Below are 14,886 nucleotides of genomic sequence, written 5' to 3' on the forward strand. Positions count from 1 at the left end.
AGAATTCTTAAGCATGGGGGATGCCTGCTGGCTAACTGCACACTGAACTTTCTCAATAGCCATAATTGACAGCAATAAGCTCCAGAGTTTATTTGTGCTCCTTAATTGCACATGTGACACCCCTTATGATGTCCTTTCCAGCCCTACTTTCCTAAGATCCTATGCTTTTGAGATGTAGAATGATTTAGGCCCAACATCTTCATCAGATGTTTCACCAACAGTCACAAACTTTGTGTCAGGGGCCCCTGGCAGACATTAATATCATTGCACAATTGTGACCTGAGACAAGTATGGCAGGATGTGTAATTTTGAGGATCAGGTATAAAATTCCTCAGATCCAAATGGTGTAACTGCTGGTGACGGGGAGCTAATGGGATTCTCCATGCCTGGCATGCTTCTTTCCTTACTCTGCCCATCAGCTCCCCATACCATGGCACTTTTAAATGACTAGGTCTGCAATCATATGCAAGGCTGCAGAGCAATACAGGAAGCATGTCAGGTGCGTGGGGGAGCCTATTGGCCCCCTTTTACTTTAAAATAATTGTTTCATGGTTTCATAGTTAGTAGGGTTGGAAGGGACTGGAGCAGATCATCAAGTCCAACCCCCTGCCATGGCAGGAAAAAGTACTGGGGTCAAACAACCCCAGTAAGGTATTTGTCTAACCTCCTCTTAAAGACCCCCAGGGTAGGAGCCAGCACTGCTTCGGTTGGAAGTTGGTTCCAGATTCTAGCCGCCCTGACAGTGAAGTAGCGCCTCCTGATGTCTAGTCTAAATCTACCCTTTGCCAGTTTGTGACCGTTAATTCTAGTCACTCCTGGTAGTGCTCAGGGGAACAGGGACTCCCCCAATGCCTGCTGGGCCCCTCTGATTAGTTTGTAACAGGCCACTAGATTCCCCCTCAGCCTTCTCTCGTGGAGGCTGAACAGGTTCAGGTCCCATAGCCTCTGCTCATAGGGCCTGCCTTGCTGCCCTCTGATCATGCGGGTGGCCCTCCTCTGAACCCTCTCAATGCTGTCCATATCCCTAATGAGCTAATATGCATTAAAGTGCATGTGTAGATGTGCCCAGAGAGACCTGTGGAAGATCCTCATGAGATCTGTATGTCCACCAAAATTTGTTACCATTATCAGATTCCTTCATGACAGCATGGCAGTAACTACACTAAATGGTGACTCAGAAATGGTGCCCTTCACTGTTAGAACTGAGGTCAAACAAGAATGTATGATTGTACCGTGATTCTTTTTCATCTGTATTGAAGCTATTTCACATCTCATTGCTGACAGACATCCATCCAGGGTCAGGATCCAATATAACTATATAAGTTACTACCTAAAAATAGCAAAGGCACTCTGACTCCAGTACACTTGACAATTAGTTGAAAGCTATATTTTCTTGCATATAAATAAGTGGAGCTTTTCAATGCAGGTGTTCACTAAATTATCATTTCTATCTTTAAAATAAAATGAAATACACCAGACATATTTGTTCTTTGTTTCCTTAAACCACCTGGTCAACAGGATACAAATGCTGCTGCATTCAAGTTAAACTATTGAGGTCACATACATGTTTTTGAATGCTATAATTATAAGCACTGTCAAAGACATCATTTCACAGACTTCTAGAGAACTGACTATGTGCCCTTTATATATTTACATGACATTTCTGTTTGGAATATAAAAAATGAATATCAATTAACAAAAGAACAGAAATCTCACTCTGCCATTCTGGCAAAGAATCAAGTACTGCTCGGGCCCTGAAATGGGAGTCACGTGAAGCCCAGGAGAGGAGTAGCCGTTGCTTGGATTATTCTCTAATATATCATCAAATGATAGAGAAGGTTGGCAAGAATAGATGGAGTTGTGAATAAATAGAATATAGACAGTCATAGTCTCTACTTTTCTCTTCTTAAAATAAATTATTAAGTAAGTATGTGTGGGTGAAGAGAAGAAGTAGGGTTTGGAAAGGAGAACAGTAATTGAAGTTGTCATGAGCCCACTAATTTTTGAGGTTTTCATGGGATGTCTTGCATGTTTTCTTGAATTTGTTTTATGGTTGTGGTATATGTAGTCTCTGCATATAAGGAGAATTGAGCTATATGCAGTCTTATCATTGTTCTGTCTCTATAAGTTGTGGTATTGGATATAAATGCAATTTTTATATGTTTTTATATTTTGTCCAAGACTATTTAGTAGCATATTAATTAATTTAAGTATTCCTCCCTTATTCACACTTGAGAGAGATAATCCTTGAAAATTATCATCTGGTATGGGTAGATTTAATGGCTGTCAAACATATTTGCAGACATGTTATGAGGCACATGAGCCAGGCCCTTCCAGACAATGATGAATTTACATTTTAAAAGAAGAAATGTATATAAAGAATGACATCTGGATATTCAGGTTATTTAGAGAAGGCCATTTCTTACAGTGGGAAAAGTAAATGAGAAACAGTAGCCTTAGGATATTGGATTAGCAATCTTTATATCTGAAAGCCTATAAAAATTCTCTTGGTCTGGTAAACAGAAACATCCGGGGAGGGGTGGGGGAGGAAATTATATGCATAATATGGGCTCTCCAAGAATCTAGCTGATAATGTGAATGGCTAGATAACCTTTCTTAAGGCATGCTAGTAGATCAAGTGTTTGTTTTTAGTTTTCCTGGGCATAGGGAATGGCTTTAAGCCCTCAGGCACCAGGCTAAGTATTCTGGCCAACAAGAGAAGTTACAGGGAGCCCAGACGACAGGAAGGTCAGAGACAACAGTTACTTTTTAACCCATTAAGCAGAGAAGTGGAAGTCACATTCTTATTGTTTAGGGATAAGATACAGGGATGAAAATCATCATTCCAGTATTATATCAACATATAGTTACTGCTTTCTTGTTTGCTCTTTTTTTTTGTATAATAAATCCTTCTATATCTTTTGTAACATATTTTCTGTCACTGGTGAATAATTTAAGAGCATTTTATCATACAGGTAGGCCTTTTTTATGGAAGTGGGGTTTAAAGTTTCAGAACACGTGACCCAACAAGGGTGCAATTCTAGTTGGCAAAATTGCCTCTGCTAAGAACTGGTAAAAACTGGGTAAGATAGGTAAAGCTGATATGCCATTGATCAGGAAGGTGACCTTTGGAGCAAAATCAGTCTGTTCTCAGTGAATAAACAGTGGATAGGAGAAGAGCACCCCTGAGAGTATGAGAATTTCTTTGGAAGTGTGTCTCAAAGGTACATTGGACCAAATCTGAGTCAGGGTATCCTTTCAAATTTTCTTGGTCATGTAAGGTATGGCTACTGGATGCAAAGGTAGTGCTGTTGCTCTGCTCATACTAAGTCTCAGACTGGAAGCAGAACTCCTGTGTGAGCATTGCATCACAATATTAGGAAGTTGGCATGCACAGAATTAGTGTGCCAGCCTTAACATAGTGCTGACGTGTCAGGTAATCAGCCAGGTACCCAAATACCAAGATGATGGCCATAGTATAAGACTAACAGACCAGCCCATCTGCTGTCAAGGAATTATATACTCTTTCAGGTAAAGTTTGTCAACAATAATTTTAATTGGCAAAATATAATGGCTTGAAAATGACTAATTCAACTAAAATACTCTGTGACTGCATTGTAGTGCAAAAATAACTAAGTTAGCTTTAAATTTATAGTAGCCTTCAGCTCAGCACAAGCTAACCCATGGAATATTTACAGTTTCTCAGCAAAAACTGGAACCCATAAAATAACCTTTACTACAGTGTTAATAAGACTAGTCTTATGTCTAACTTGTATATGGCTACATGGGTTGCAGTTATGGCAGTGTAGCTATACCTTTAGTACAAAGAATACAAACACTGCATTATATTGATCTTCCAAACTAGATTTCCTTGTCAGAAGTACTCCACATTTCCTAACAAAGGCAGCTACTATGCTGCCAAAAAAAGAAAAGACTTCTATTCCCAATAGAATTACTTGCACTGAGGAGAAAATGAGTAAGAAAAGTTTAATTCCAGGAAAAAAATGCTGAATTGTACTTTTGTTGGAATATGTCAGCCATGACATGCCCAAGGGCCTAAACAGAGTATCCTTATTGTTTACTAATTTCACTGCTGAGTATTTACTGTTTGCCATTAGTATACAAATTGTCTCTTTTTAAAACATGTAGCTTTGTCCTTTTTAAACAGTGCATTTCTAATTCTCATAAAAGTGAAGAGTTATCTATTAACAGATAAATAGATTTCAATGAAAACATATTTACACACATGGGAAAATGTTCTCACTTACTATTGGGAAGGAATATCCAAAGGACACTCACTTGATCTTCCTCAGTATTAAGAAAACTGGGCCTCACTTTTATCTCTCTGTGATGTAAATCAGGAGTAGCTGTATTGAAGACTGGCATATTGCGTTATGCCAGTATAAGACTGATATACCAGTTCGGTATGCATACGGCATTCGAAGTAGCAAGCAGAAGTCTTGCATACAGCTAATGTTAGAATACGAAGTTTAACTTTTCTATTTCCTCACCCTTATGGCCGTGTCCAGATAAGCATGGCAGCGTGGTATGTGGCACTGCAGATATGGCTGTGGCGGTACATATCACACATTCAGTTGTTCTCTGCACTGCAGGGGAGCAGCATGGGGAGTGGGGGGAAATATTCAGGGATCAAAAATAACTTTAAATAACAAAAAAAAGCAGAGTGGCACATGTGGGGGCAGCATGTGCAGCTCAAACTGAAGCCTGGCTGGCCGGAGCCACACTCCAGCTGCTGGCCAGCCTCCAAGTGGCAGTATCACTGCTGCTGCAGCCCTAGGAGGCCCCCAGAACCCCAGGTAAGGCTACCTGGGCCAGCCCAGTGCTAACTCTTGTCTCCCTTACCCTACCTGGGATAACCTCCCACTCACCAGTGTGCACGTGGCACAGTCATTCCCCAGGGACAGCTAGCAGCAACATAAGGTATCCCACTGCTAGTTGTTCCTGGGGACCCCAATGGCCATGCTTGTGTGGACACAGCCCATTAAAATTTATACCCTCACCCCTAATTTTGGATTAAGTTCCTTTTTGACATGTAATTAGTAATTTTCCTCACCCCGAGGGAACTGCAACTACAAACGTTTCTTATTTTATTCTGTTAATGCTTGATTTGAGCTATTGCCTCTAGAAAGAAATATTTTGCTAACCTCCAAAAGTAAATTACTCTTAGTTTATTAACCACAGATACTTGTAATTCTCAGTGTACCAGATACATTTTAAATTTATTTTTAATACAAGTTGTTTTGCCCTAGCAAAAGCTCCTTTCCTTCTCTTCCTCTACTTCAGTGCTATAGAATCCTGAATTGTCTAGACTGTAATAAACTCTATTAGGTATGTTGTACACTTTCTAAGGTGGAAATCAGATTGCCATGTCTTATTTATTTCATGCCCTGTTAGGTGCCCACTGAATGGTCACATATATGTGGCTGTTCCCATGATTTTCAAAAACAGTGAAGGAGAGATAGGATAAGAATAGTGAGTACAGTGTTTTTTCTGGGTTCAGAGTTTGGTGGTTCACATCAGCATTTGAAGTAATATATTATGCCAGGAAAAGTCATCATCAAGGGCTGGTCATAGCCAAAGGGCACAACACTAGGCAAGGGCATAAGTCACCCACTGCTTTAATGTAGTTTTGCATTGCTTCTCACCTTCACATTTGATTATTTATTTCACCTACCCTTTTCTGTCATCTTTTGCATAGCACATGTGCAATGTAATTTGAAAGTGAAAGTGTATTGTTTTAAATGTGAGCTGTACATGCCTAATGCATTTGATTGTATCACAAATTTAGAAAAATGCTTTGGATTGATTATAAAGAAAATACAGTACTTAGCAATGATTCTGGAGATTCTTAGGTTGTAGCCATTTGTATAGATAGGTATCCCTTGAATGTAACATTTCTAAGTGGAACCTGAGCTATCAAGGAGGATATCTGTGATATGGAACTTGCCTTCATTTTCATCACAAAGTGGAAAAGTTGGCAAATTATTTCTGTCTCTCAAATTTGTTACAGGGGTCTAGTAATGTTTTTAACCTATCAGTCCTTCTCAGCCAGTCAGATAAACTAGGCAAAGTATGAGTTAGAAAGGGCGAATTCTAGCAAAATATTCCCATTACAAACCTAGAGATCTTCAGAGCTCATCTCTTCTGTAGGTGACTTGATATGATTGGGTCTTCATGGCTTAGGTGTCATCACCTAGGGAGTTATAAAATCATAGAGAAGAATAGTGGAAGGGACTTCAGGAGGTCATATAGTCCAACACCATAGTTAAGATAGGATCATCCCTATCTAAACCATGCTAGACAAGTTTTTCTCTAACCTATTAAAAACTCTCTCACACAACTATCAGACACAATGCTGGAAGCATCAAAACATCTTGCCACAGGTAAAGCAGGTGGGCATTGTTAGTGTCTTGACAGAACAGGAAGTTGCCATTGAAATAAAAATCTGTCCACTATATATAGCAAAATCTAATAACAAGAGTTGGATGCATTCAAGCAGTTCCTCCTCGATAAATACTATAGACCTGAACCCAAGTGAACTTATAGTTATAATATCTTTATTAAGCATTGCACTTCAAGCCCTGAAACTGTTTTCAGCTGAATTTGCATTAAGTAACTACATATCTGGCTAGTCTAGTTGAGTGCGTGCATGAGTGCGTGCGTGTGTGCGTGCGCACACAAGCACACAATCCCCTGAGGGTATTCCAACTAATATAGTTATCCTAGGCCTTTTTTGTACTGGGAGAATTCACTCAAAATAAGACTCTTTTTTCCCCAGCTGTCTGTAGAGCTGTTAAAAAAAAAATCCTAATTTCAACATATTTTTCAGAAAAAAACTCTCTCATCTATTGAATCCTTTAATGATTAGATCTACTAACTAGTAATATCAAAAGTATCTTCACCTGAAACATATGGGATGTGGTTCTTTCTCATTTTCCTCCAAGTTTTTACCTCTAATTTTCAGCAAATTTGGCTCTCTTTAGGTTTCAAACCAATCTCCTATTTCTTTTTTTAGTACACATTTCTGTCTCATGTTCTTTAACACTTTTCTCAGCTCCCTGGATAAAAACGTGAAGCACATGTGGTCATCAGGCATTTTGCCATTAATTTCAATGGAGCCAGATTCCATGCCCTAGTCCCAATCGCAGAGCAAGCCTTCTAATCATGTAAAAGCTTACTGAATTCACTGAAAAGACTACCATTAACATAAAAGGCTTTTATGGAGTTCTTGGTCATATTTAGCATGCATTACTCTAAAACAATGTTTACTTGAATATTTAGTCAAACATTTTAACCAACATGCATCATCTATAGCTCTATTTCTGTTGTGCACAGTCTCTTTGAATATCCTAATGAACATGAATTATGAGTGCAAAGAGTTGTGCAAAACAAGTATAAACCATAAGTACCTGAAGATACACCAACATCAATTTTCAAGTAAAAAAAAATATGTAAATATTTATTTCTGTACTCAAGCCTACTTTGGATGTTACATTGCTGTTGGTAAATTACATAGACCATCTAATCTGAGATCAGATATGATGCCACATGACACCTCTAAGATGAATTCTGAATTTCCAATGCTCACTATAAATAGTTCATAAATTATCTATAGTCGAAGAATTATTCACTGAAAAAAATGACAACAATTTCAAAGAACAAATAAAGAGTGAAGAAATTCATATATCCACAGAGAGGACAAATTGACTGAGTAAATTATTCATTATAGATGATCCTCTATCCCTGGTGGTATTTCTTTTTAGGCTTCATAAATCTGCCCTCTCTCTGCTAGGCTCTGACCAGCTGCTCCATACTAATCTTGCATACTCCAAGACTTCCTTTTGTGGAAACGTCTCAGAATGCATTGTCCTGTTTTACCTCAATAGCCTTTGAAACTCATGAAATAAAAAGTTAGTAATAGCCTATTAGTACTAAAACTATATGATTGCAGTAAAGATAACAAAAATGTTGGGTGTCAAAACACATGGGGTATGCAACTAAGTTGTTTTGAATCTATAAAGAATTCTTACATGACATTTCATCTAAAAACTAAACTCTTTTTTTTTTCTATCTTTTTTCATTTCATCTGCCTATTGCAAAACAAAAGAAGCAGGTGTCAAATCCTAATGTTGGAAGAATGATCAAGCAAATTCACTTTTGTCTGCCATAAACTACTAATTGTTTTTCATTACTCTCTGTTTTTGATGAATTAGGAAGATTTTTTGCAGTATAGGGAAATTACTTATGTGGCACAAAGCCTCATTCTTACCTGGAAGTGACTAACAAAATAAATGAAGATATTCAACTAAATGTAATCAGAATGTATTAATGGATTATATTAATATAATGGATTATAATAATGCAATGGGTTATATTAAATTTTGTTTTATAAACAATATTTTCCCGGTGACACAAATGAAGAAAGGAAGCAAACAAGCAAGAAAGAAAGAGATTTACATTAGCAGGAGAGGAAGCATTGATAATATTTTGCTTATCATTTTTCTTCATCTTTCTACTAGCAATTGTATTTCATTAAAAAAAGGACAACCATTAAACAGCAAGGAAAAGTGATTACAATAATTCCAAGCCTCTCCCAAAGGCTGGAGATTTTAATGTTTTTTGGCTGACTGGTTTCATTTTTTTCTCTCTCACATGAATGTAAAATGTATAAGTCAACAACCTGCATTGAACTTGTAGGAGAAGCAGGTTGCAGGAGGGAGGCATTAGAAAACAGGTTGCGTGCACTGGGCTAGAATGTTAGCTGCAATTGTACCATCTCGATAAACAATTTTCTTAATTAAAAATCTCTTAGTTTTAGGCATATGGAGTCCTCTCATATCACCTAGTATGTGGCACATGAAACCTGGTGGCAGCAGTCAGTCAAGTGAGACATCAGTAACAAAGAGATTTTGATTAACAGGTAAACATCAGTAATAGGCAATGTGGAGGGACTCAGACCATTAGGGAGACTGGATTCCTAGGCAAATAATCTTGCACAGATGTGAAAGTAAGAAATTGAGACTATATGAATATACAGAACTGATCATAACGGATGTAAATTTGAAAGGGGAAAGTGAATAAGACACTATTGTCAGGAATAATAAGGGTTACCAGGACTGATAAAAATGTTTGATGAGTACTGTAACATGAGATTGAATAAATATGTAGAAAGATACTGTGTTTTATCCAAAACCGAAAGGTCAAACAAAAGAAATGTGTTCATTGCAAAATTAAAGAATTCTGGCCTTTACACATAAATCTAGGCACATTAATGATTACCTAATTAAAGACAAAAACATTTGTGAAACATATCTAACCCTAGACCAATGCCTATAGAACTGTATGAGGTAAGGATTCAAACAATAAGAAACACTTGCACAGAAGAGATGCATAAGTTCAAGATAAAAAGAGCAGAAACCACACAATCCAGAATGTAGGTGTTAAGGACCAATGTATAGCCTAAGCATCATGAAAGGCAAAACATAATCATAATAATAGAAGTAGTAACAGCAGCAGCAGCAGCAGCAAATGTGTAAGACAAGTAGAACATTTTGTGCAGAATATGATCAGCAGGGTTCCTGGTTTTCTCTGATTAAAAAAAACAAACAATTTTCAGATTTTAAAAAGTAACCCAAAATCCATTTTCCCCATTACAATTAAAATGAAGCGGCATTAATATATACTTATTTATATACCAGTAGCATTTCATTTTGATCATGGAAAAATGTGGGTTTTGGGTTACTTTTTTTAATCCAAAAATTGGGGATTTTTTTTTTTTTTTATCAGAGGAAACCAGGATCCCTGATTGGTTGCACTCTGGCCAGACAAAAATGCATAACTATCTAGTCAGGTGCTGTTATAGCTTAAAAGTTCAGCCATTACCCCAAGGAGTGGGAGATGTAGGTGCTAAACCACCCTCACCCAGAGAGGGATTTGAAGCCATATTTCCTTTAATTTCTAGAAGAGTTCTTTAAGCATCAGTGGGGGATTGTACATGATACGGGGGTTAAAAACACCTCTTCAGTTAGGGCAAAGTAAACCCCCGTATCATGTACACCCATGTTGAAGCCCTATCCTTTCCTTACCTGCCTCTCCAACAGCAGGGAGGGGAGAGCTGCTGGCAGGCAGAGCAATCCCTGAGCTGCATGGAGGGGCAGCTAGTGTTACCCTCCATGGCAGCAGTGCCCCCCCACCTCCCCAGCACCAGGCAGCACCCATCCACAGGCACCCAGCTCAGGCAGTTCCACGAGGCACCACAGCCACAGAGGAAGCACCTGTCCCCTACACTGCTCAGGCAGGCAAGCAGGTTCCAGGGGGAGGGGGCAGGGGGCGGGGGGCAGGCAGAAAAGCGGGGGGCTTGCAGCTTTGTTTTGTTTTTTTTCCTTCTGTGAAGCCTGCCTTCCCGGGCTGCCTGCACAACCCCTGAGCTACACGGGGCCCAGTGCTTCACTCCACAGCTGCAGGTTTTAGAAACTAAAATTCCTTGCACGTGTTTTACTTTGCAGCACCCCAAGGTCATTTGCTGCGTCCCAAAGTCATTTAAGGCACATTACGCTGCCTAAAGTGCTACAGCAGCTGGAATTAATGCGCAATACATAGCCAAATGTGCAAACAGCAATGCCATTAAAATGGTGCAAAAGACATTTAACCTACTTTAATCTTGCTTTAAAATGCCATCTACAAATGCCCAGTGAAATGGCTATTGTCCTGCAAAAGATGGGGACCACATGTTCAAGCCTGAATTCTTTTTCCTAATGGGACAGAAAATCCCGCATTGTTCTGTATACATTTTAGTCAATGAATGTTCAATACAACATCAGAATATATTAATATGAATGCTAAATGCAACTTCTCCAGTCGCTGCCAACTGCCTGTCATCTATTATTTCATGACTTCCAGGTAAGTGTATATGCAACCACAGCAGGAGCACAGCCTATTGAGAATATTCAGTAGCCATTTAGATTCTTGAATGTCCATACTGAATGTGGAATAGGATCACTTATATAGTTCATATAAGTACCAAAAATGGCTCTTATGAAGCTAGTAAGTGCCATTTGTGTACATAAACTGAAATATGATTCTGCCCTTTATGTCCTATGTTGTTCTAGTTCCTGTTTCCAAGGGACCTCTGCACTGGCATTTTTATAGCTGGCCTTTTAAAATGTTTCAAAGAAGTTTCACACCTTTCAGTTGTTACTTCTTTTTACCCAATGGCTATCTACTGTAATGTAAAAATAGATAAATAGCATAAACCAGAAGTTAGTACTCCATGGGGAATACTTCATTACTAGGTTACAAAAATATACTTCCTACTGCATATTGTCCTTCTGGCCCATGACTGGCACCAAATAATTCAAGGCATCTTAACAATGTTATAGTTGTTGAGAGCTTGATTTAGATAACTTTTTGTAACTTGAGCACCTAAATTCCATCTTAGGTTCCTAGGAGAACGGCTTCAATCTGACCCTCGGTGCCTAAATTCCCCATCAACAAACTGGGGTTTGTAATATTAGTATTACTCTTTCTTATCAGTGTTTTCTGAGAATATATAAAATGAAGTGAGGAACTCAGGTATTATAATAATATGTGTCATATAAGTATATTGGTTAAACACTATTAGGTCTTTATCCTCAAATGAGGGTGCAGAGTTAAAAAAATGAAAATAGAAGGGGAAAGATGAAAATAGAACAAATGTAGCACAAAAGCAACGGGACTGCTAATTCAGAAAGAAAAAGGTCTCAGAGAACTAGGCGTCCAGGTTAGGCTAGCCCCTAGGCAGAACTAATTTGCCTGAGTGATACTTATGTAACGGTTAATTTAAGCTGACATTGACCTTGCCAACTTCACGGCCACAACATTTTCACAAGGATGAAATGGATGAACTTACCGTGAAGGAATGATTCCAATATATTTGACAAAGACATGGTGTCCATCAACATAAGGCATGTTTCCTTTCATACTATACAAATGATTTGTGACAAATGCAAGGGAATTTCTACTCCTCACTTGTTTCCCCTTTCACAATAGAAGTTAGCTAGTCAAATACTATAGCTTTTCATTATGTACTCCTTCTCCAAAGTTATTTTGAAAGCTGAGTGCTAGAGAACAATTGACAATGCTAACTGACCTTCCATACCCATAGCTCTACATTTTATACATTTTTTTTCAGATCCTGTTACATAAAGATCCAAATTTTTGCCCTTTCCCTATTGCTTGGGAGAGCACAGTTGCACTAAGAGCATAGAAAATCAAAGCAGAACCTTTTAGGATAATAAAAGTGATGGAATCATGATCATTAGTATAAAGAATTCTGCAGAGAGAAATTTCCAGACTGCCTATGAAACCAGCATTTCCCTTTCATAGTGCAAGTTGATAAAAGCTACATTCTCCTTTCACTGAAATTGTGGTGGTGTAGATTAAGCAGGGGCAGTCCTTCAAGAACACCTTCATTTGTTCTGCAGTTGCTTTTTCCCCCAAGCCTCTCAAAACCATCACATTGTGGCAACTGTATTTTTTCAGGCATTTGGAACAGGGCAGGGTTTATTAGGGAATCATTAAATCAACTTCTAAATATGGTGAAAGGAAATTCATCACCTTCCGTGTGAATTGCTTATACAACGAAGTGCTGAGTATGTCTCTTTTGTAGATCTGTCATTCTCTGGGAACACGAAGCAAATGGCAAAGCTCATGATTCAACCTTGGCCTCCAATTGGCGTTTTTCTGCCATTAGACAGTTGATATGACAAGTTGATTTTTAAAAGACATACAATATTAAGGGTGAAGGAAGCAAATGGAGTAGTACAAAGGTTGTTTAGCCTTTTCTAAAGGCATAATTACTACCATATTTATTCAATTCCAAGCTGAATTTCCCCGCCACCCCTCCTACTAACATGGGGGCCTCTCCCCCAAACTCCCACAGCCTCAAGCCCTTATGCCTCTTCCCTTATCTTCCCCCTTCTCCCTTTCCCCATCTCACCCCTACACTGCTTCTGCTTCCCCTGTGCCCTTCCCCTTCACCTTGCTCTGCACCAGCAGTCTCCTTGCCCCAGTGGGGCAAGAAGCACAGCCCCAGCCTGTCTCTGTAGCATTGGGACATGCTAGGGGCTGGACTGAGGCTCTGCTTTGTGCCCCAGCCTGAAGCAGGGACAGAGTCTGCTGGCATGGGACAAGAATAAGAGGTGGGAGAGATTCGTAGAGGGGAAGGTGAGGGGCTGAAACTGTGGAGGTGGAAATGGCGGGGTGGGGCAGAGGCTGCAGGAGACAGGCACAAAGGGCAGTTGGTAGGTGGCAGGCAGCAGGAATCAAGCTCCCACCTTCTGCCTCTCTACCACCTGCTCCCCTGCTTTCCAATGCCTGCCCCCCCCAACCTCTGTACCACCTGCTCCCTATTGTCTATCCCTCATTGCTCCCTCTACTGCCTACCTCCCCCACCTTGTGCCACCCTACCACCTGCCCCACTACTACTGCTTTTCCTGCTGCAGTGGTGGGGACAAATTTAAGATGATCCTACAACAATTAGGTCTATGCATGGAAAATTATAACAAATGTATAAATATTCCATGTATAGAATCTAATATATTGGGGGGGGGTGTCTTAAATTCAGGGTCATCTTGGATTCAGGTAAATATGGCAGTTTGACTTTGTTTAGAAGAGTCTGCTAGAATGCCAGTCAAATCAGTTTTAGAGGGTTATCTGGGTTTCAAAATGTTCAGGTCAATGAGCAGAAAATCATTTTTGATAGTCCTTAACTGCTATTTCTTGTAGACATGTAAAATAAGTCTGCTATGTGAGTGTCTCATGCTTACTTATAAAATTCTAAAGCTAGTAACAGGGGTTACTTATTGCTTCATATTTAAAACTTTGTTTACAGTAGAATGAAAACAATGCAAGATTCAAACTGACTTCCTGTAGACACAAATGTTTTTTTAACACAACTCTGCTCACACATTGCTATAAAGAGTATTTAAATAATTGACAGGTGGAATTGAGAATGGGCTATAATACCTTTTACTTTCAGGTCAATGGTGGCCAAACTTTGGCACAAGTTATTGACCAAACGTTGTTATCATTTGACAGATATTTAGTGGCCTAGGAGTGCTGAATTTTCAGTTTACTAGAGTCCCCCAAATTCACACCATAATATGATAGAAATTAATTCCCTTGCTAGCAGTCACAGCAGAGCTCATGAATTACACCAATATGGCCGAAACAAAAAGCTATGACTCTATATAACACTTCATTCTTCCCTAGATAAGCATCTGCTTCCTTCCTCAATCACAGTCATCTTTATTATTTTTCTTCCATCACTCTGAATGTCCTTCTCCTTTCTTACCTTCTTTCCCTCATCCCCTCCTACAGCACTGCTGATAATCTCCAGGCCCATTTCTTTTTCAGCTTTTCACTTTGCTGATGTTTCTGAACCACATGGTCCTGATGAAGAGTCAAACAATGGCTTTGAGAAAAGAGCAGGATTCGAATGTATCATTAATCTGCACAGACAGATCAATGCTCCTCATACACCAATACATCACATAATACGTTCCCTTCAATGGTTGTAGACAGAAGTAACTTTTGAAATTTTTTCAAATGAAACTGGCTTCAAAACATTTAAAAAAGGAGTAATTCCAGAAGGAGGCATATGTACAGCCCCTGAGCAACCCAACCTCCCAGCCTCAGCTTGAACAATTCAAAATTGCAACCACAGAGTCAATACAGTGGGTAGAAGATATCTTTGGAGGGATGAGACTGGGGAGAAGGGAGCCAGGGGAGATCCCCACTACTGGGATATAGCCATCCAGCCCAAATCCCTTTGTCCTCTCTGTTTCCCCTGTCTGTCAGAAGAGCAGAGAGACAAAATGTATTAGG

The sequence above is a fragment of the Alligator mississippiensis genome, chromosome 1 (assembly GCF_030867095.1).
Source record: "Alligator mississippiensis isolate rAllMis1 chromosome 1, rAllMis1, whole genome shotgun sequence".
Lineage (NCBI taxonomy): Eukaryota > Metazoa > Chordata > Crocodylia > Alligatoridae > Alligator > Alligator mississippiensis.